This window comes from Coptis chinensis, chromosome 1 (genome assembly GCF_015680905.1).
Source record: "Coptis chinensis isolate HL-2020 chromosome 1, ASM1568090v1, whole genome shotgun sequence".
Classification (NCBI taxonomy): Eukaryota; Viridiplantae; Streptophyta; class Magnoliopsida; order Ranunculales; family Ranunculaceae; genus Coptis; species Coptis chinensis.
In genome coordinates, this window is record NC_141456.1 from 6689350 (window position 1) to 6712605 (window position 23256).

The 23256-nt window shown below is 40.7% G+C and overlaps 1 long non-coding RNA gene and 1 other non-coding gene across 2 annotated transcripts; one reads left to right on the forward strand and one right to left on the reverse strand.

Moving 5' to 3' along the window:
• Nucleotides 1–707: 707 nt before the first annotated feature.
• Nucleotides 708–1125, reverse strand: LOC147521733 (uncharacterized). The gene is made up of 3 exons (XR_015209441.1): nt 1098–1125; nt 901–952; nt 708–834 (listed from the first exon to the last, which is right to left on the reverse strand). It is a non-coding gene; the product is annotated as an uncharacterized LOC147521733 (long non-coding RNA).
• A 5223-nt stretch (nt 1126–6348) lies between these two features.
• Nucleotides 6349–6422, forward strand: TRNAV-CAC (transfer RNA valine (anticodon CAC)). The gene has a single exon. It is a non-coding gene; the product is annotated as a tRNA-Val (tRNA).
• The last annotated feature ends 16834 nt before the right edge of the window (nt 6423–23256 follow it).

Sequence of the window (23256 nt, forward strand, 5' to 3'; positions counted from 1 at the left end):
TCTATAATTTTCATTACATCATTAGTAAAAGAGTATATACTAATATCTACATATGCCTCATCAGGAATAGTACTAACTAAAGAATCAACTAAAGAATCCGCTAGTTAGTTTGTTCGCTTCTCTGTAAATGTAGACTATACTGAACTCCTCCAGCTCTATCTCCATTCTTCTAATGTTTCTCATCATTTTATTCGCTTCCCATGAAAAAAACAGATTTATGTATAAAAGCTATTACATTTTTTTGAAAATCTGTTTGTGCCTGGAGTTTCCTAATGTTCTGAGCAATTGCTAACTTCATACCTTTTTCCACGCCTTGAAGTTCCACCAAAACAATAGTGTTATATTCTGACTTTCCTTTTGCTGCTGCCGTGACTCTCCCCTTTCATCTTTGAGCACAACTGCCCATGCCCCTTGTTGTCCTTGCATAGTCCCCTTGTTGTCCTTCTTCGTGGTGATGTATCATTCTATGTCCTATTTCGAGAGAACGTAGATTCTCTTGATAATAATCTAGCTTGTCTTTTCTAGTTTTAACAGAGAAAAACCTGGCATGTTTTAGTTACATGTTTTTTCTGGATATATGGTCTAAATTTTAGGGTGTCTGATTGACACAACTCTTTGTCCAGGTATAGATTAATTTACTTCTTCATCATATTAGAAGATAAACTGCTAACACGCCAGTTGGGGTACCTAAGATATAAATTTCTGCATTTGGCACATTGACAGGGGTAGAAAATGGATGAAATATACAAGTTTTAGTGGCAATAAACTGGCAATAGCGACAAGTCCATAGTCTACCACTTTCATCTCTTTGATACTTTGTAGCTTAAGTCCTGCCTGCATTGAAATGGCAGTGCTGTTGGTCGTAGTGAGAGCGAAGCAAAAGAGCGATGAATTACTGACCTTTTAAGTGGAGTTGAATGTGATGCATTGTGAGCTCATCTGATCTCTGTTCCTACAGAGATAGAACCAAAAAATAAATTATACAAAAAATAATTAAATAAGTAAATTAACAATTTGCTTTGGCACTAATAATAGCCTTGAATTGAACCAAGTTTGAGCGAAGAAAATTGTCCAATTGTGTCTTTATTGGAAATTACTTTGGGGGAAATAATGCATATCACCGACAGAGCCAGTGGGAAAAAAGAAGCAAAGAATAGAGAACACCTCAGAGTTTTACCATGGTTACTAACATATCTTATCTAATTTTTAGCCTGTCATGTCATTGTCTCACAAGATCATAGAAGAGAACAATAAACTTTTTTCTTGTATATTCTTCGTTTTCATTTTCAAAACTCGAGTCATTTCTCAAAGGTACTATTTACGTGGAAGTAATCACTTCTTCGATGATTTTTTGACATTGTGATTTGTGAAGCATATAGAATCCTATCTTGATTTAAAAGTGTACCTCTTTCAGGCATTTTTTCCTCCTAGTGACTAATCTATTGTGAACAAAATTACTGAAGCCTTTTCAGGCATTGTTTCCTACTCCTTGTTTCGTTTTGGAACCATTTATTTACTTTCGTTTTGGCTACAGTTTGTATGTTGTAATCTTTTATATGCAATCACAATGTGTATACCATGTTGATGTTATTACTTACTTTCTTTTGATAGTTCTAAATATTGATGAATTTGTGTAGTTTCGTAGAAAAACTACTTTGTCATATCTACTTAACCAAAAATATCAATTATATACGAAAATCGTGCTTTCCCCACTTTTGTGTAGTTCAAATAATTTTGTAGCTTTCCCCAATTTCCAGTCATTCAACAGATTGCTAACTCGTTCTTCGTAACATTTCTACTGGACATAAAATTCCCTCCGTACTAAAAGTACAGGCGTACAGCGCATACACTATATATATATATATAAGATGAGTGCATATGATGAGAAAGTGTACATATAGTGATGTACTCATGTATATACCCCAATACCCCATACACTACTTCAGATTTCCATGAATTTCAGCGCCATGCCTATTTATAGGCTGTCGTTTCAATGTTTCGCAAGGTCTCCAAATCAAACAACAAATTTTCTAGGAATATTTTCCACTTTCACTAGTGACTACAATACAAATATATGACAAGGACACTCAGATCTCAAGTGCTAGGCTCATTTCTGATATTGGGAAATGTAAAGTTTCCATCTGCATAAACTTAATAAAGAAGTTTGTTTTGTAACTTTTTCAAGTACAAGCAAAAACAGTATTCGGTATTCCTGAGTTTGTGTGGCACAAATCTTATCAAAGGATTTAGCATGACAACGAGGCCTGGGAGCTTGGATGATTGCATTTACTAACTACCTTTTAAGTTTTAACTAATGTGGTAATTATTATAATCTAATGGCTCCTCGTTCATATAGGTATTGTGAACCTAAAATTTAATAGTCCCATATGATAGAAGAGCCAAATTCTTATGGGTTAATAAAGTGGGATCTATTACAATTTGTACGGAAGCCTTTTCAAATAAAACCTCATATCCATGACAATACGTTTGTCCAAACCCAAGAGATGGTTAAGTTGGGGATGATATTGGTACTCTAGTTAGATCCCTAAAGTTTATAGGCCCGAGGGCAGGCTTTATATGCATGTAAGCTTCAAATTACAACTAATCATTTTTTTTTAAAAAAAAAAATAATCTAGATTCACAAAGTCTCATGCACATTTTTTTTTTCAATGAACCATCTACCAAATAAAACTTCACCTAGAAAATAAATTCAAACCTAATTTTTTGTGGATATGATATACTAAACATTAAGATCATCTCTACAAAATTTCAGGTCATTTGGAAACATTTAACATTGACAAAAAATGATTGCAAAAACTCAATATTTCTAGACAGTTAGATTTCTTTTTGAGAATGAAAACAATTTTTATCTATGTTAGAGGTTTCCAAATGATTGAAACTTTGTAAAGATGATCTTAATGTTGAGTATATCATATCCACAAAAAATTAAGTTTGAATTCATTTTTAAAGTAAAGTTTTACTTACGTACTTATTTTAAGTTAACTTAAATATCTACTTTTTAGAAAAGGACTATATATATAAACATGCTTGAATTCATCAACATAATCAAAAGCATGAAATATATGAATGTGTTAGAATCTATGTTTAATTTGGTTCATGCTTTTGATTATGTTGATGAATTCAAGCATGTTTACATTTAAAGAGAGACTCCTGTTGATTACGTAGCCTCCCAGTACTTAAATGAATGTAATAGTTCTAGCTATATGTTAATATTTCATTCTCCTTTTTAGGGACGCGGTATTGGCACCCCGATAAATGGGACTAGCACCTTTTTGACAAAAAGTAAAATAATAATGATTATTTATTATATGTCATTTTACACCCCACATGCCTATAGTTCTACGGCAGGTAGTTGTCGCGAGATCTCATATCCCACGGCAAGCAATTGCCGCGAGATTGCACAATCCACGGCATCGGGTTGCCGTGAGATCGCATATTTCACAGCAGGCAGTTGTCGCGGCATATTTTTTTTGTGTTTTTTGTTTTCTTTCACTTCAAATTTTGCGTATTGAACACACACGACACATGGATGCCTCGTTTTCTTCTTTAAAGTTTATTTATACACTCCAAGAACAACACCAAAACCATGACAAAAAAAATATATAATCGAGCCATAATTTTACTATCTCGCGACAAATATTTTCATATGCTATAAAAAAAATTTGTGATCAAATTAATGAAGAAGAGTTTTGATAATTAACACAAGCAAAAATTTCATTTTAGTAAACAAAATCATCTCGCGGCAACTAACTTTTTTTTATGGTGGCTATTAAAAAAAAATTAAAAGACCCACGTCAGCCACCTTCCATTGGATATGGGATATCGCGGCAACCCGATGTCATGGATTATGCAATCCCGCGGCAGGTGCTTGCCGTTAGTGTTTTTTGTGTATTTAATGGAAATGTGCTAATACAGTTGAATTAGTTAAAGGGGTGCTAGTCCCATTTATAGAGGTGCCAGTCCCTTTTTTATGAAAGACTTAGCACAATTGTAAGGATGGACTAGATACTCTGTGTCAGAGATTTATTAATGAAAGCTACGAACGTTGTAATCCCACTTTTAAAAAACACACAAGGATATACGAAGAATTAGGACCCAAGAGAAGATCACGAAACTGTATACCATTGAGTAATTGAGATTAAGTATGATGGACATTGGTCCTATAATGGCGCCTCAAGTTACGTACGGATGTAAACTGATTTAACTGCTACCCACATAATCCAGAACCAAACAAAAGCAACTGGGTCCCAAATGGCATTAGGTGCTATGTGCACCATTGAGCCACCTTATTGCTCAGCCATCAATTCAACCAAACTCCGAACGCTCTACTCTCTCACACAAAAACATTTTCTTTCTTCTACAGACTTTCAGCTCCCCATCATGCAATTAGGCTCTTAACTTTTTGGTATTCTCACTATAGTACCATGTGTGCTTTGTCTCTCCACTATAAAACCAATGCTTTCCCTTTATAGTTTCTCTTTTGAGGTCATCAGCTTGGCTGTGAGGGGATAAGTTCATCATCTAACGCCATCTTTCTCATAATATAATCAATCCATATCTTTCCTCTTCAGTCCATTTTATATGAGATCATTGAGAATATTAAAAATGTTGTTTGCCTATTTTTTTTTTTTATTTTTGTTTTTAATCATTATATACAATATATATTGTCGTCTACTAGTAATCCGTGTTTACTCGGTGGATTGGATTTGTACGTACTTAACTAGTTCTTAATCTGCAGGTGCATTCTAGAGTAAATAATTTCGCGTGTGATTAGACTTGCTTACGTACTTGTTAGAGGGTCTAATAATTCCACTAATTATGTGGCTGATAAAGGATTAAAGGAGATCATATATTTTAAGTTCCATAAGTCTTGTTAAACTATTGAATTAAGTCAAACTCACATCTTTCGTCATTCTGCTAGGCTTGTGGCTGTTGTTGTCATTTAAGTTAATTGTTCATGTTTGCCATGTGTCCACTGCAGCGTTGAACCTGTAGCAATTACTACTGTCATATAGGTCTCCTCAACATTTCTTGGTGAAGTGGCACATATACATTAGAAGGCGGTTGTGTAGCTAGATATGTTCTGATGCCAAAATCTGGAATTAAGCTTGCTGCTGACTGCATTACAAATAATCTAACAGTTAACTGTCATATTAACAAAAAAGTGGCAACTACATACTGGACTGAAACCTAATATTGGATCCATGATCATTCATAATTGCTTGAAGTAGTACTAGACAGTAGATTATTACTCTTGCCAAAATATCAAAAAACGGGTAGCCCAAAATTTTAGGACCCACTATATTTAACAAACCATCTTTTAGATCGAAATGAGGCGCCTAGTCTGAATGTGAACCAAAGCCACTCACCAAGACCACCAAATTTGAGTGAAGTCAGGACATGCAATGAGAGCAAGTTGATTGTCTGCTTTCTCTTGGTTGATCCATTAATAAAGGGACCTCTGTTTCCTTGTATTATTCTACCTGTGTCTTGTGTTTGTGCGCACGTTTGCTTATGGTTTTAGCTGCACTTTTCACTGAACAGTATGAGCTATAGAACACTACTATTGTATGATAATTAGCAACATGACAAAGGACAATGATGTCCATAAAATTGATACCCCTTCTGTGACTTTAAGAATTTAAGCCATTTTACTGATTGGAGCCAACTCTTAAGTAAATCGACACACTGGGATTCAAATTTTCTAGGAAAACACGCATGAAGAACAAATGAATTCAATCACCTGCAACTCCGCAAGAAACTCTTTGTAGAGTTTGACTGGACCGTCAAATAGTTTAGTCCGGTCACCCGTGAATATAGGGTACGATAGTGAGATCGTTTTGTCAATATAGCGTATGATGGTGAGACCATTTTGAGTACCCGAATGCTGTGAACTTCTTCTTATGAAATCCAGAAAAACAAAATCTACAGCACCTTCAGTCATTCACAGGGCTTCTTCAAACATGTTACTCGAAACTTGTCGAACTTAAAATTGATGCATTTGTCAAGGTTCAAGACTTGGAGTCTATGGTTTGGGCTTTTTCTTGTTCTCAATCTTGAGCTGGACTTCAATTACATTCCATCCAGACCCAACGCACTTTAAGAAAAGTTTGAGATACTGCATTTACAATAATTATGTCTCTAGTTAATGTGCTTTAACATGTTTACTGGCTTGGGGAAAAAATTGGTCTTGTCTTTTTTCCACCTACGTGCTGACTGAGTATTTGAGTTGTTGCTGCCCAAAGCCCAATGTAAAGGAGTGAATTGCGTATGAAGGATGAAATTGGATCAGGGTTTGATATTATAGTTTTACAAAGTGAACAGCTTGTCTGGGTGGTGTAGTCGGTTATCACGCTAGTCTCACACACTAGAGGTCCCCAGTTCGAACCTGGGCTCAGACAGACATATACTACTGAATGTTTTAGATTGATTACATGGTGACTTGATTTTGGATGGAATTTTTTGTGTTGCTTGCAATCCTTTTAGCTCAACACCAACATTTTATAGGCGTGTTTTAGCTCAGACATGTACGCAGACACGCAGTCCGTGTGAAATGTAACACGCAGGTGTTTTGAGCACGTCACACTTTAATTTGTTAATTCAGTCACTCGCAAGATGCAAATCAGGTCATACTCTGCTTGCTCTTGCCGTCACAGGCATTCATCAAGATCGCAGATTTCTTGGAAGATATAAATGCTCGCTGGGAAAGAAATACTAGATACACAGAATACACTTCAAAAAAGAAATGCCCCAAAAAGAACCCCTTCTATTATTCATCCATATTCAATTAACCATAACTCACATTTCATGTCTTTCTCCATCCATTGCAATCACAGCCGGCAGATATTGTGATTGAAATCACACTGCTGATTCCAGCTTTGACAATAACCTCCCAGACCTATTTCACTTGTTGGACAACCACAAACATCAACGCACATCGATGGATCACGACAAAGATACTCACAATCGTGGACATAATTGCAGTTTCTAAATACATTATCTCCCATTGTTTCTGTCATCCCATGTGTGAGGGAGTGATATTCTCATTCAGGAATATCAGGCACGTGTCCAGTATAACGGAAATACCATACCGACTTCATGCCCTCATTCTCTGAGCTGGCTTCAGAGCGATTCACATCATCAGCTCGCGCATCCAATATACTAGATCGCTCCAGAGTGGCTTAGCTCACACATCCTCACGCAGAACGTTCTATCTAATAACATCATCCATCTTCTAGATGCAATAATTTTTTTTTTTTGTTTGGTGGCTTTGTTTTTAAAATGAGATCGGTAACTCTTTGATACCCCGGACCTCGGTATCATTTTACCGACTTTGCTAGTCGGCACCTGCTAGATGCAATAATTACCAAGCCATACTTACACAATCCATTACCGCAAAATACGAACCATTGTAACCACTCTCCATCATTACAGAATTTCTACCAACACCAACCATACACTCCTTCTCAATCTCAACCCTACATCTATGCTTTTCAATACACATGTTGCGTGGATCCTCATGTTCAACAACTATAAATACCCTCAGTATGAACTACACCAGACCTGATTCTACTCTCCCCCCAGAAATGAGAGATAGATACACAAGCAGTTCACTCATAACGAACTCGGTCTTTCCAATCTATTATCCCCATCTCCTCCACCTTAATCACATATTGTAAAGTCTAAACTAAATAACACATTTACATTTGCGCCGTCTGTGGTCTCGATTTCTTGAGAAACCACTTTACATAAGCAAAACCCTCAAATACGAATAGCCTGGAAATCAAATTGCGGTTTTGACCCGAATCCGACCGATCAAACCCATTTCAGCGGGTTTGGACCTTAATAATGAGTCCGAATAAGAATATGGGTCGGATATGGATTATCCATTTTTAATTCGGATTCAAATATGGTTTTACTCTAAACGGTTCGGATCCTCCTAGATCCGAATCCAAAATATAAAATTTTGTTAATATATATTCCAAATAATAATAGGTCTCTCTTGTTTGTAGACCGTAGGTGATTGAGAACTTGTGGTCCGCAATTTTCATCCAGTCGGGTTGGATTGGAATTATCCCATTTATATAAATGGTTGGATATGGTATGCCATTTTGGATCCATTCGGGTCATGGATCGGATCTGGTTTTGTATTGAAAAAATGGATCTGGGCATGGATATAGTCTGATCCGACCCGAACCCGCTCCATTTCCAGCCCTACCCACGAAGCATGACAAGCCTCGAAGCTCAAATCCAGAGTTTAGCTAGTCAACTAGGTACAATGAACGAGTACATCACCCTGCTCAGGTACAATCCAGAGAATGTTGCATTGCGAGCACAAGTGGACGCGCAAAATCCACTTAGTGCCATAGCAGAGGACGGAATCAACGAAGTTAATCAGCATATTAACAAGTTATCGCAAAGAATAGATCAGAGTGCAGTCAAGAAGGACACCACTCAGATCGTCCAAAAGATGCTAAAGACGTATCGTGCTTCCCCTTTCACTGCTGAGGTACTGAGTAAACCCTCTCCTCCAAATTTCATCCAGCCACGTTTTGTAATGTATGATGGCAGCACCTGTCCCGATCAACAAGTGGCTCGCTACATTCAGAGCCTCGCACTCTATAGTGCCCAGGAGTTCGACCATCTCCACTGCCGTTTGTTTCCTGCTAGCCTGAAAGATGGCGCTCTTGATTGGTTCTTTTCACTCGAGCCAAACTCGATAAAGAACTTCGAGAATCTCACCGATCTATTCACTAGCCAATACGTCCACAACAAGCATAAAAAAGTTAACCTCGATTCACTTTTCTAGCTCTCATTAGGCGAAGATGAAACCATCCGCGCCTTCTTAGGTCGGTTCAAAACCGAACTGCTATGCATGGAGAATGGTCGTAAAGAGTCATTTGCCACATTGGCATTCACCAATGCTTGCCGTGTGCTCTCCATATCGCTCTTGAAAGAACGTCCAGAAACTTTGTCTGAACTATATGCTCGGGTAGACAAATATATCAAGTTACAAGAAGGCCTGAAATGTCAAGGCCTCACCGAAGAACAACAATTGGCAGCAATCTCTAAAGACGCCCCACCTTCAAAAAAATGACCCAGACAACAAGGACAGAAATCTGGAAACAAAATGCCCAACAGCCAAGAGTTTGTTGTACTCATCCAATCTCCTAGTTACATACTGAAAAATATCAAAAAGTTGCCTATTACCGACTTGAAGTGTGGCAGCCAGAGGATCGACCAGATAAGCCCTACTATGCCTTCCATAGAGCAAAATGTCATGATACCAACAAGTGTTGGGGGCTCAAGTACTACCTCTAAGACCTCGTCGAGTCGGGTCATATCAAGCATTATACCAATATTGTTGATGGTGACCTGCGCCATAAACTCATGGCCAGAAGGCGTAGCAGATCTCTAGCTTCGCCATAATGTTCAAGCTCGCTCTCGTAGAGGAAGGACGTCCTAGTGACCGCTCCCGTCATGACCGCCATCAACACTCATCAGACAGAGATAACGACAAGACGATCAACATGATCACGTTCCAGGATGATTTTGTTACATCCACTAGAGAAAAAAGGAGGCGCGCAGGCGCTCTCCAAGAAATCTACTAGTTCTCCTCCCAGGCAGCACCTGTCCCACGCAGTTGGCGACATACCTTTTACGGAGGCCGATCTCAACAAGGTTTGCCTCCCCCATAATGATGTCCTAGTTGTCCACGTCAAAATCAGCGACTAGACAGTCAAACGTGTCCTGGTAGACCCAGGTAGTTCATGTGATATCTTGTTCTATCAGACCATCAAAGAGATGCACCTACCCAGATTAGTCTTCATAGATCCAATAGCCCCTCTCTATGGATTCAATGGCTCTCGAGCTGATCCAATTGGCGACATCATACTCCCCGTCTCCGTTGGATCTCGAGAAGACAAGGTCAACATCACCACGCGATTCAGCATTCTGGACGTCCATTCATCCTACAATGCCATCCTAGGACGTCGCTGGATCCATCAAATGCAAGCAATACCATCAACACTCCATCAGGTACTCCGCTTTCCTGACCCCAGAGGTATGATGGAGCTTCACAGCAACCAGCTCGAGGCTTACCATTGCAATCAAATCCTCTCAGCGAACAAACTTGCTGGGGCTTCCATCCGAACCAAGGGCGAGCTCACCATCACCACGATGGCCAAAGACTTAATCGCTGAGGTCAAACCCAAAACGCCAAAGGAGAGCACTAGAGGATTTGTCAAAATAGTCCTCCACCGGTCCGGGACCCGGGGTAGCCCCACCCCTGTTGCTCCACCCGGTCGGGACGGAGGAGGTCCCCGGCCCCTCTTACTCCACCAGTCAGGACCCATATTGTCATAAACCCTAAATAAGTTTTTAGAACTAAACCGTTAAAACACAAAGATCGAAGAACGGAGACAAAGCGGATTGTGCATCTTGTAGCTAGCTTATGATTGGATTATCTGCGTCATTTTTCTATATACTATTCGCGATACGAAGGTGAGTAGTTATTGTTTTATTTATTCACTAAACCTAGAATTTTTACATGCATAAAGAAACGACTTTACTGTCAAATGTTTCCGCTCCTTAGTTTTATGCTCATTCTCCTATCCATATTTTTTATCGTGTCGAATTGTTAAAGAGTGTTAACTTTGGGTATATTGATTTGCGGAACTAGTGTTGAAACTATGAAATGGTGTCGTGCAAGCCCAAAATAAAGAAATCGTCCTACATTTTTTGTTTGAACTCTTTTTTGTTGTGGTTTTGAATTTGTTGGTTGATGTCGAGGGTTAAGTGTTTGATATTGGTTGTTGGTCGATTAGATGGGGCTGTTGAAGCTTGAAGGAGCATTAATGGAGGCGCAAGCCCCAAACATCGTCTTGTCCTATATACTTTTCGAACTGTGAAATTGTTGTTATGTTGGTATTTTATTTTGAAATGTTATATTATGTTATGTGTTGGTTGATTGATGATTGGTGGTGGTGGTGGTGGGGGGGGGTTTGTTTAGTGTTGTTGAAAAGCTGGAAGGAGGCGTTAATGGCGGTCGGATATATGGTTGGGGAGTGATTTTCGAAGTTTAGGTATTGGAGTTTTGTATTTGTTAAAGTTGTAGGGGTTTTGGTTGGGATTATTTTCGGTTAGGTTTGGAGTGGTGGCGAGTGGAAGTTCGTCGTGGTAAGAAGGTGGTGATGGTGGAGGAGCTGGCCGCGGTGAGGTGAGGAAGGCGACCTCAGTTGGACCTTAGTTGGGCTTGGGCGGAACTAAGTTAGATTGTTTTCTTTGGGCCAGTTTTATTTCTTTTGTTTTTGGGCCGAACCAATTAGTGTTTTGGGCCAGTTTCATTTCTTTTGTTTTTGGGGCGAACCAATTAGTGTTTTGGGCCAGTTTCATTTCTTTTGTTTTTGGGCGAACCAATTAGTGCTTTGGGCCAGTTTCATTTCTTTTGTTTGGGCCAGTTCTATTTTTTTGTTTGGGCTGGGTCCATATGATTTAAAATGGGTCCGATTGAGTCTTTAAGCTGTTTAGACTTTTGGGCTTTGGTTTTGGGCTTTGGCTGTTGACCGTTGATTGTTTAATTGCGTTACTTTTTATATATTAAATATTATGGACTAATCCAATGGTAGAATGTTGTGGAAGCCTGTATAAACTAGTTTGTCATTATCTAAGAAGGATTTGACGGTGACATTGTGCAATTATGGACATGTGACAAGAGTGAAATTTTAAGAGACATGATATTTCTAAAACGCTATAAAAATGTTATGCGGTACGTTTTGAGCAATTGTGACATTATGTGGTATGCTGAAATTTGTTGTTATGTTAAATAAGACGATATGTTAGGATATCTATTAAATGCGATATTTTTGAGAAATAAATGTAAACGCCCCATTATTATATTTGTGAGATGCTACTATGAGGTAGTATAATATTTGTGGATATTTCCCAAGGGATTGGGGCTTAATGCAATAATTTATTTGGCACGTAAAAGAATGAAATTTGTTATGAGATGATGTATTGAGATATTTCTAAATATTGTGGTTTAGTGCAATAATGTATTTTGGCATACACTTGATAGAGTGAAATGGTTATGAGATACTAATGTATGATACCTGAATAAATTACGTAACAAAAATCCTAAAACCTAGCTACCACAACTCATGTGATTTGGCCCTTGTGTTGGGCGTATGTGATACGATTGTCCCTTGTATAGGGTGTATGAGATGTTGATTGACCCATGTGTAGGGCAATTGTAGCCGAATAGTGGCTTGATTATCTCGTTCGCAAAATTAGAACGAGACGCGCGATATTTTATGTCGAATAGTGGCGGTACCCACGTAATGGCGACGATGTGGGGGTTACGGTATGTGATATCCCGCTTAGGGTAATTACGCATGGAGTGGTTCATTACGTGAGGGGAGGCATGTTGATGTACATGTTCGGCATTAGGGAGCGATTGTGGTAGCCAGGAAAACTAGGTAAGATATAGAGACGATGTGATTCTAGAGACACTTGAAGAAACTTTAAATAATAATTGTGATGATATATCAAAGTGTACATTAAATATATAATAAATAATTAATTGTAAGTTATATTGTATTCACAATGGTTTTACAGAAGGGTGGGTTGAATTGATTATTTATGTAGGTGTGACCCACTCTGTGATTAGGCTTACACCAGTGTAAGTATAAAGTAAGTTTTAGTTTTGTTATTTTGGTATTAGATGCAGTTGATCTAGTACGATTTGAAGCTAAAATGCGAACTTTCTTAATTATTGTAATTAAGAATGTTGTATCGCCTGGAAGTTAAGGCACCTGGGTGGAGGAACTACGCCTTATTGATTATTATATATGTATAAGAATGATTTGTATTTTAGGGCTACTCGTTGGAAGTTTATAAGGCACCTCTTGGAGGAACTAAATGAACCTTATTGATTCTTGAAAGGATTAGCATGTTGAAGAAGTTGGCGTTGTGGTTCTCAGCGTCTCATAATATATTTTGTTTTCCCTTGAGGTGCAATAGATTTTCAATTGAGACAATGTTTTTTTTTTTTATATTTTCAGTTGTAATTATAATTAAAGAGTTGTTAAAAGGAAATTTGTAACTTAATCCTATTTGTGAATTTTTGTAATGAAGAGGACTTTTGTTTATTTAAAATTTTTTGTTGGAATAGTTAAACGGATAATGGGTTTTTGGAAGTGGAGAGTGCATCACACCTCGAAAATCGAAGAGTTAGGAACAAATATTGTTTTTCTAATTTTTTTGAAATTTGGGGTGTGACACCCTTGTTGTCATAACCACAGAGGTCGCACCAACTCCTATTGCCAAGACCTCCATTCCTCAGATTGACAAAGCATCACTCGCGACCAGCTCCACTGAGGTCATTTCAGATTCTAAAGCAACAATTCAAACAGAAGAAAAGGAGCGAGTGAACCTAAGGACTGAGGACGATCCCAAGTTTGTCTATGTAAGGGCAAACCTTGACCCTACTCTCAAGGCACAGCTTGTAAACTTTTTATCATTAGATAAAGACGTTTTGTTTGGTCGTACATCAATGTACCTGGTATAGATCCTAGTATTGCACGTCATAATTTAAATGTCAACCCCAATGCTAGGCCAGTCCGTCAGCGACCTAGGAAGCTATCCCTAAGATTTCAAAAAGTAGTTAATGATGAGGTCAATAAACTAAAAAAAGTAGGCTTCATCAGAAAGGTAGACTACCCAGAGTGGATCGCTAACATAGTAGCAGTCCCAAAAAGGAACGGTACAGTTCACCTTTGCGTAGACTTCACCAATCTTAACCAAGAAACACATAAGGATAGTTTCCCCTTGCTAAGAATCGATTGACTCGTGGACCAGACATGTGGCCATGAGCTCCTGTCATTTATGGATACATACAGTGGATACAACCAGATCCCACTCACAGAATAAGACCAAGAGAAAACTTCATTCATCACAGAGTAAGGGATCTACTACTACAACGTCCTCCCATTCGACCTCAAGAACGTTGGCACGACCTACCAACGGCTTGTCACTGACATGTTCCAGGACATGTTAGGGAACACCATGGAAGTCTATATAGATGACATGGTGGTCAAGAACAAGAAAGTGGTTGATCACCTCGAGCAGGCGTTCTCCAGATTACGTCAAACTCAGATGAAGCTGAATCCCGAAAAATGCTTTTTTGGAGCGTCCTCCGAAAAATTCCTTGGGTATCAAGTATCACAACAAGGAATTGAGGCCAATCCAGACTAGATCTGAGCATTCTTGGAAATGTCCGATCCAAAGACAAATAAGCAAATACATAAACTATCAAGAATGGTGGCAGCTCTCAACCGTTTCATATCAAGGGCGTCAGACAAATGCAGACCTTTCCTGCAGCTTCTTAAAAAGGGAATAATTCTCATGGAGCAACCAATGCCAGCAAGCATTCTCTACTCTAAAAGAGTACCTGACAACACCACCTGTCCTGGCAAAACCAACAGATGGTGAAACATTGGGGCTCGACCTCACGGTCTCTGACTTTGCTATCTGTTCAGTTCTCTTCAAAGAGGACCACAGATTAGAAAAGCCGATCTACTTCACAAGCAAGATGCTAACACCAGCTGAAAAAAACTACTCTTACATTGAAAAAGCAGTACTCGCATTGCTATACTCTGCAAAGAAGTTCAAGCCTTATTTTCAAGCACATCCACTCAAAGTACTCACCGACCTCCCACTGAAGAAGATCCTTCTCAAAGACAACAAGACAACTCGTATGGCTATATGGGCAGAAGAACTCGGTGAACATTACATCGAGTTCGTCCCGCGCACTTCTCAGAAAGGACAGGTTGTTGCTGACTTTCTAGCAAACTTTCCTGTCGACGACCTAAATTGGGAGCCAAAAACAAATATCACATCCACCAAACAGCCAGACAAGTCAGCCTTGTCACTCTTTGTGGATGGTTCTAGCAATCCCGGAGGAAGTGGGATTGGAGTCGTTCTAGTATTACCAGATGGCACTATGGTTGAGAAAGCAGTTCACATCGATTTTGCGACCTCTAACAATGAGGCAGAGTACAAAGCTCTAATTATGGGACTTAGAACGGCACTACAACTCAGTGTCCAAAGCTAAAGTTTTTAGTGACTCGCAACTGGTTGTTTGCCAAATTGCTAAATAGTACACTACCCATGAAGGTAGCCTTTCTAAATACCTTCAAATCGTTTATCAGTTACTTCTTTCTTTTAAGACAGCCACCATACACCACTTCTTGCATGACAAGAATCGCCACGTGCGGACAGTTTAGCCTATCTAGCTACTCAAACACCGAACTGCGCCCCTAGACAATTGCTCATCGAAGTAACGGACCGACCTGCTTATCAAGATGAGCACGTCCTGGCAATCAGCGACTTGTGCCCACTCTCTGACATTCAGATAAGTCAAACTGGATGCAACCCATCATAGAATACATCCAACATGGCACAACCCCAGAAGACCATACCAAAGCCAGACAAGTTCAATATCAGGCACGCCGACTACTGCCTAGTGAACAACAAACTATTCTAAAAATATGCTGGTGGACCTCACTTGAGGTGAATAAGCCCAAAACAAGGTCAGTTGATTTTTGTAGAAATCCATGAGGGCGAATGCGAGAATCATGTTGGAGGTCGCTCCTTGGCTCACAAAGTGATCTCCCAAGGGTACTTCTGGCCACAAATGCAAGTCGATGCCAAGAAGTACGTACTTAAATGCATCAAATGCCAAACTTTTGGCCACAATATCATCCAGCCAGCTCGTGAGTTAATCAACATCGCCAGCCCTTGGCCATTTCACATGTGGGGCTTGGATATCATGGGACCATTAATCCCACAGAAAAGCACCGGATTTAGATTCATCCTTGCTGCCACTGATTATTTCACTAAGTGGGTGGAATCAATCCCCTTAGCTCATGTCAAAGAGTCACATGTCAGAAACTTCATCTATGGACACACATCATTACCAGATTTGGCCTACCCTATATATACACTTGTGATGGATAATGGCTCCCAGTTTAAGGGAAAAACAGTCAAGGAGTTTCTGGCAAAGTGGAAGATCGTTCATGCATTCTCCACTCCCCAGTACACCCAAAGCAATGGTCAAGCAGAGGCTAGCAACAAAACAATCTTGGAAAATTTGAAGAAAAAGATTGAAAAGAACAAAAGCCAATGGCCAAATCAGTTAGAGAACATCCTATGGGCTCACTAAACTACAACTTGTTCTAGCATAGGCAAGTCACCATTTTCACTATGCTATGGCACGGAAGCCGTTATTCCTACTAAACTGACAGTCACCATGGCTCGGTCAGAGCTCGTTAAATTTGGGCACAATGACTCCGTTCTGGCTTAAGAGGTCGACTTACTGGAAGAATGCCGCATCCTAGCAACCATCAGAGTGGCATCTTATCATCAGACTCTAAAAAATTCATACAATCCTAGTGACTTAGTCCTGAAAAAGACTAAAGATGACTCTAAACTGGCACCAACGACATGGGAAGGCCCTTACATAGTAGAGCGAGTTGTTGGCAATGGTGCCTTTTGGATCAAAACACAGGATGGTCAAGCATTACCACGTCCATGGAACACTTACTCTTTAAAGAAATTTTATCAATAAAGTTCTTTTTCATTTCCATTATGTTTTTACTATTATTGTTGTTACCATGTATAAACGACTCTTTAGTATCAAAGCTGGTAATTACAATCTCCAAACACACGCACAACTCGCTCTCTACAGTTCTTACTAGTTGATGACTTATAACTCTAGGCTCAACTCAGCGAGAACGCTCTCCGCGAGCAGCATGCTTTCTCAAGCTAACACGATCACTCGAGCTCATAGGTTTCTTAGCCTCTACAATTCTTACTAGTTGATGACCTATAACTCTAGGCTCAACTCAGCGAGAACGCTCTCCGCAAGTAACACACTTTCTCAAGCTAACACGCTCACTCGAGCTCATAGGCTTCTTAGCCTCTATAGTTCTTCCTAGTTGATGACCTACAACTCTAGGCTCAACTCAGCGAGAACGCTCTCCGTGAGCAACATACTTTCTTAAGCTAACACGCTCACTCGAGCTCATAGGCTTCTTAGCCTCTACAGTTGTTACTAGTTGATGACCTACAACTCTAGGATCAACTCAGCGATAACGCTCTCCATGAGCAACATGCTTTCTTAAGCTAACACGCTCACTCAAGCTCATAGGCTTCTTACCTCTACAGTTCTTACTAGTTGATGACCTACAACTCTAGGATCAACTCAGCGAGAACACTTTCTCTACGTGAGCAACACACTTTCATAAGCTAACACGCTCACTCGAGCTCCTAGACTTCTTAGCCCCTACATTTTGTATTTGTTGTAGACCTACAACCTTAGGCTGCAACGACGAAATGACAAAACAATATGTACAAGCACTTGGACATAAGCAAAATCAATGCATTCCATAACATCCACAATTCGAACTGCCTTAACAAACTCAGGAAACTAGTTTATAAATCCAGATCGGTATGATTACAAGTTTTGAAACTATCGAATTGCTACTTATGTGGAAACCAGTTCGTTCTGTATCTTTGTAACAATAAAGAAATGCAAACTGCCCAGGCAAGCCTAGGACACCAGTTCTATTGTTATGTAATCTCTTACAAAATTGAAAATAGACAAAGTAGTCAAAATGCTTCACAACTTACACCAAAGACAAAGACATCCAGCAGCCATGGTCAAGCACCAGGAGTAATGTGTTTGTCCTCAATAAGCACATCAAGAGCAGCATTGGTTGAAAGAGCGTTCCTTGCATCTCTTGGTATGACAAACACACTTGTACCCAGAGCCCCACAATCACACTCCTCTTTCATCTGTAAGTACGTCTCCTCCAACATTGCATATTCTCCACACACTCGGTCATATACGCCCTGCGCCTTTCGTGCAACGGCCTAACAATGCTTAGCGTACTCCGTAACTACAGCCAGCTTCTCCCGCAAATCAATCATTGAGCTGACCAACACCGACTTCTCATCTAAAGCGTCCTGATGTTTTTTCATCACAACCTTTAGTTTCTTCTTATAAGTCTCCTATGCAGCCCGCATGCTCACCAGCTTTTCCTTGGCCTTGCTCACATCACTTTCGCCATGGTCAGCATGTTGGACAATATGCTTCAACTTATCATACCCAGCAGGGAACTACAAATAGAACATCAATGATATATTCGCCAACAAAACAATAAGAAACCAGACCAGATGAAGAGCTTACCAAACAACACGCCATGTCCATGGTCCCTAGAGTTGTCCCCAAATCTTCATCTCCAAGCTCTTCTTTATCACCATCCAACACAATCCCTTCCAGAAGACAGGTCGCTATGGGTGCCAAGTGGAAGCTACAGTCAAAACGTTTCACCATACGTTTCTTCCCTGTCTTCCTAGTATAGAAGAACTCGCTCCCCAGGTCACCAACATGCTTCCCTAAAGACCTAGTTCGTAGCGTTCTCACCAGAATACATTTTCCTTTGCCCAGTACACCACGGTCCTTTGTGTTCAGGTCATTTCTACCCATACAACTATGAGACCTGAACATTATACCTCCAGTTCGCTCGCGTGAACCGGCATTAAAGTGACCTTCAGCTTTGGACCGTTTGCTGCTCCTCGAGCCAGAAGCAATCGCCTTCCACTTACCACGATCACACTGCTGATGAGGCGCAAAGTCAATATCATCCATCACAAGAGGGCAGGCTTCCCTTGCCCCTCCTTCGTCATGCGCATCTCCAAATCGCCTGGCCATCGGGTATTCTAAGGACAAACCAACGTTCAGTAAGTTAACAAGAAAGAAAGAACAAACAATGAAAGACACCAACCTGAAACGATCAAGGAACTTGCACAAGAACCTTGGAGAAGCAACTTGAAGAAAGTGCATAACCAACACCTTGGAACTTCTCACAAAAATTCGTTTTATGTTCCATTGTGTCCTTTCCCAAGACATGTCCTAAATACATCGAAACGCCAAACAGCATGCCACTTGGCGACTACCATGTTTGAATCTCCAACTGTTCATATTTCCACACGTGCCACGCATGTGCTAAGGTCCTCTCTTAGCAGAACACTCCGACATGGGAAACGCTTCATATGCACAAGACGTTCCCCCGACCTCCCAGGTTACATGACCTTAATACCTATCACTATTTGGACCTACAACACTATAACCGATTAAAAAGCAGGACGCTCAATCAGGATCACAAGCTAATTAGCCTCACCAACTCTTACCAGAAAAAGCCTACAATGCTAAACAGGTACAATAACATCAAGGAGATCGCATTCACAAAATCACATAAATAAGCAAGAAGCAGAAGCATGCATTTCATAAAAGCAAAAGAACGAACTAACCAACCAACCTCAGGCCCCAGTTCATCTACTAACCGAGCTGCTGAGTCTACTAAGGAAATCCAACTTGGTTAGCCAACATTCATCACTACAAGAACTCCCTAGAACAATCTAGGAAGCCAGGTCGTTCGAAGTACAACAAAGAAAACCTAATAAGAAAAGCGAACTGCCCAGGTTATCCCAGGAAACCAGCTCTAATGTATCACAACTTACAAAGATCAACATACGAAAAAACACTCACAAATCTCCAATTCAAAAAACAATGGGCAAGTTCTCAGTGGACAAGGGATCTAGGTCGCCTTCAGAGATGTTCTTGTCACCAGCAACAGTTGAGGTACCAGCAACATTCACTTCCACAGGCACACCAGGAGCGACCTCATCAATATGGGACTCAACAACCTCCATAGCAGTTTTAGATAAGATAGGAGTATCACATGCATCTCCCAATACGTATAACACCGGTGTACTGGGAGCCCCACGTTCATGCTCCTCTTTGAAAGCTTTGTACTCTGCTTCCAGCTCGAGATAATCAACATCCAGAGCGTTGTAAGCTTCAGTAGCCTTATGAGCGACGTCTTTACAATGCTGGGCGTAACCAGTCACCATGTCAAGCTCCGCCCTCGCAGCATTAAGCTCTAACTTCGTTCCTTCCAGCTCGGTGCTCATCAGGATCTTCTCCAAGCAAACATTCTGATGCTGTGTCTTCAGTCCATCGAGCTCCTTGAAGTCAATCGCATGTACGTCCTGGATATTTCTCAACTCCTCCTTCAGCTTGGCTACAGACATTTTCTGATTCAGCAATCTGAGCGATCTCCTTCAACTTCTGGTATCCACTCACAAGCTACACACACAAAAATACAACAACAGTCGATCTTTGAAATGCAAATACATAATTAATGAGTAAGCTCTATAGAGCGTCCCTTACCAAACAGTGAGCAAGATCCATTCACCTCATATTTTCAGCAAGGTCCTTGGAATCCAGCTCTTTGCGGTTGCCATTCAGAGCCATCTGATCTATCATACATGCCGCAATCTTGCTCGACTTGTAGCTGATATCAGTTTGCTTCACTGTTCGCTGCACCCCTTGGTCATCCACATACACCACTTGGCGGTCCAAGTCATTATCAGCCACGATAGACTTCCCACTCGCCTTACTCGGGACCTTCAACCTCACCATCGAGCTGTGGTCTAGAGGGGTTGGTGGCTGGCTTTGACCGACCCCAAAGGTCTCCAGATCTAAGATGCTAAGGTCGGGCGCATCCCTCGACCTGGAACTACGAGAGGTCTTACCCCCAACTTGTTCACCACCAGACACACCTCCAGCACCGGAGCCGCCCCCAATCACATGCCTTGCAACCTTGGCAACCTTAGCAGCTCTCTGCTCAGCCGTATCATCCTTCCTCTTCAGCGATTTGCTTCACTCACGAGGAACAAACTCGATCTCTTCCAAGTCAAAAGGAGCGCTACCAAACCCTCTCCCCCCTTTAGGTCACTACTCGACCCACCAGCCCCTGAGGCTCTAGCACCACCTGCGGGTCACTTCTGACAAGAACGGTTTTAGTTCCTTTCTTCTCTAGTTACCAGCTCATTCGTGTTCCTCTCCATTACTGATTCATTGGAAGCTTCGCAAATCACTTGACCTCGAGCCCTTTTCTTCTGGATTTTCCTCTTCTCCCTGATCGCACGACCTCCTCTTTCTATAAAGTAGCTCGCTAGTTCGGGTAATTTCTCTTGCTTCTGAACTCAAGTGAGTTTCGCAAATGATTTAATCACCCCACGTTTGGTTCATTTTTGATAACGACCTCTGTAAAAACAGCAAAGAAGCAATTCAAATACAAACTCAATAGTCATAACATCAAACTAATAAGACAACACACTAATACCCACTTGAAAAGTTACAAACCCTAGTGTTTACTCCAAATCCTGTGGCACAATACTTCCTAGCTACCAACAATGGCCTTCTCTCCCAAGCCTCATTACTCACACCATCCAGCACACTAGACTTTCTTGTTCGTGTTTGCAAGATAAAGTTATGAGCCCGAGACCGTTTCACAAAGAAATGCTCAGCAATGTCAGCGACCCCAATGTGATATTCAGCACTCGCATTCAACAAGTCAAACACCCTCAGCAACCGCCAGGTATTACCCACGAACTGGCAAGGCGCTTTCCCACAAAAGTTCAAAATTTCACAAGCCAGCTTCGAGAACGGTATCCTCATACCAACTTTCAGCTGCCCTTCGCAGACTACTACCCTGTAGTTCACCGGCGTATACCTCGAGCTGAACACGTTCGCTTCCTCTCCCAGTTTGTGTATCTCCAGGTTGCTTACAATGATCCCATAAGCTTCTCTCAGATCGGCGAAAGCATTCACCTGCACGTTTATCTACAACCCTAGGGGGCAGCCCACTAGAAGACGACCCTCGTCGCAACCTGAAGTGCTAGCTACAACAACCACAGAATTAGATCGCGCATCATCCTCATCCTCACTTTCACACCTCACTGACTTTTCTCTTTCTTCTTCATACTCACCACAACTCAAATGTACTTCTCGAATCTCCTTAGATCGAGTATCATCAGAGTTAGACATCTCCTTTTTCTTAGCAAATACTAAACCTAAACAAGAATAGCTAAAGCCGACCTAGCTACTGGACACACAACGCTGGCACAGAAGAAAAATGAAGAGCAACAATGGCAGAAGCACTAACCTGAGAAACCCTAGCTTGCGTTTTTGCTGGAGGAGAAACAAAAAATGATTTTTCAGATTTCCAGATTTGGTTTTATACAGCCAACCCTTCAGTTCCCAATGCATATCATGATTACACCCTATACTCTATACGACACGCCCCTACAAAGCTGTCTTTTCAAAATCCCAAAAAACGAGGCGGTAATTTTTCTATTCACAACTTCTCAGATTCTCCCACATGTCAGTCACGTGCCAACTACCGTCTCACATCAGTTTGTCATACAACACGAGCTAACCTCAGAAGCATGGTTGGTATTTCCATTCACGTCGGTTCGCTTCCTCACTCATGCTCAACACGCCACCGTTTTCTCTCAATAGATCGCTTCAATGTACAACCACCTACTAAGACGAGGTTGTGCGAGGGAGTGATATTCTCATTCAAGAATATCAGGCACGTGTCCAGCATAACGGAAATACCATACCGTCATGCCTTCATCCTCCGAGCTGGTTTCAGAGCGACTCACATCATCAGCTCGCGCATCCGATCTACTAGATCGATCCAGAGTGGCTCATCTTGCACATCCTCACGCAAAACGTTCCATCTAATGGCATCATCCATCTTCTAGATGCAATCATTACCAAGCCATACTTACACAATCCATTACCGCAAAATATGAACCACTATAACCACTCCCCATCATTACAGAATTCCTACCAACACCAGCCATACACTCCTTCTCAATCTCAACCCTACATCTATGCTTGTCAGTACACGTGTTGCGTAGATCCTCATGTTCAACAACTATAAATACCCTCAGTATGAACTACGCCAGACCTGATTCTACTCTCCCCCCAAAAGTGAGAGATAGATATGTAGGCAGTTCGCTCAGAACGAACTCGGTCTTTCCAATCTATTATCTCCATCTCCTCCACCTTAATCACATATTGTAAAGCCCAAACTAAATGACACCTTTACACCATGTACCACTGATAGCATACCTAGCACACATTTACAGGAAAATAAAATGTTGGTATATACTTGTAAGTTTATTTGACCGTTTGGTAACAATTATAACAACCGATTTTGATCTTGACCAATATTTCTTGTGTATATGTCTACTATAGCAAGAAGAACAAAAATAACACGATGAACAAAAGAAAACTGAAGTCCTAGAGTGTGT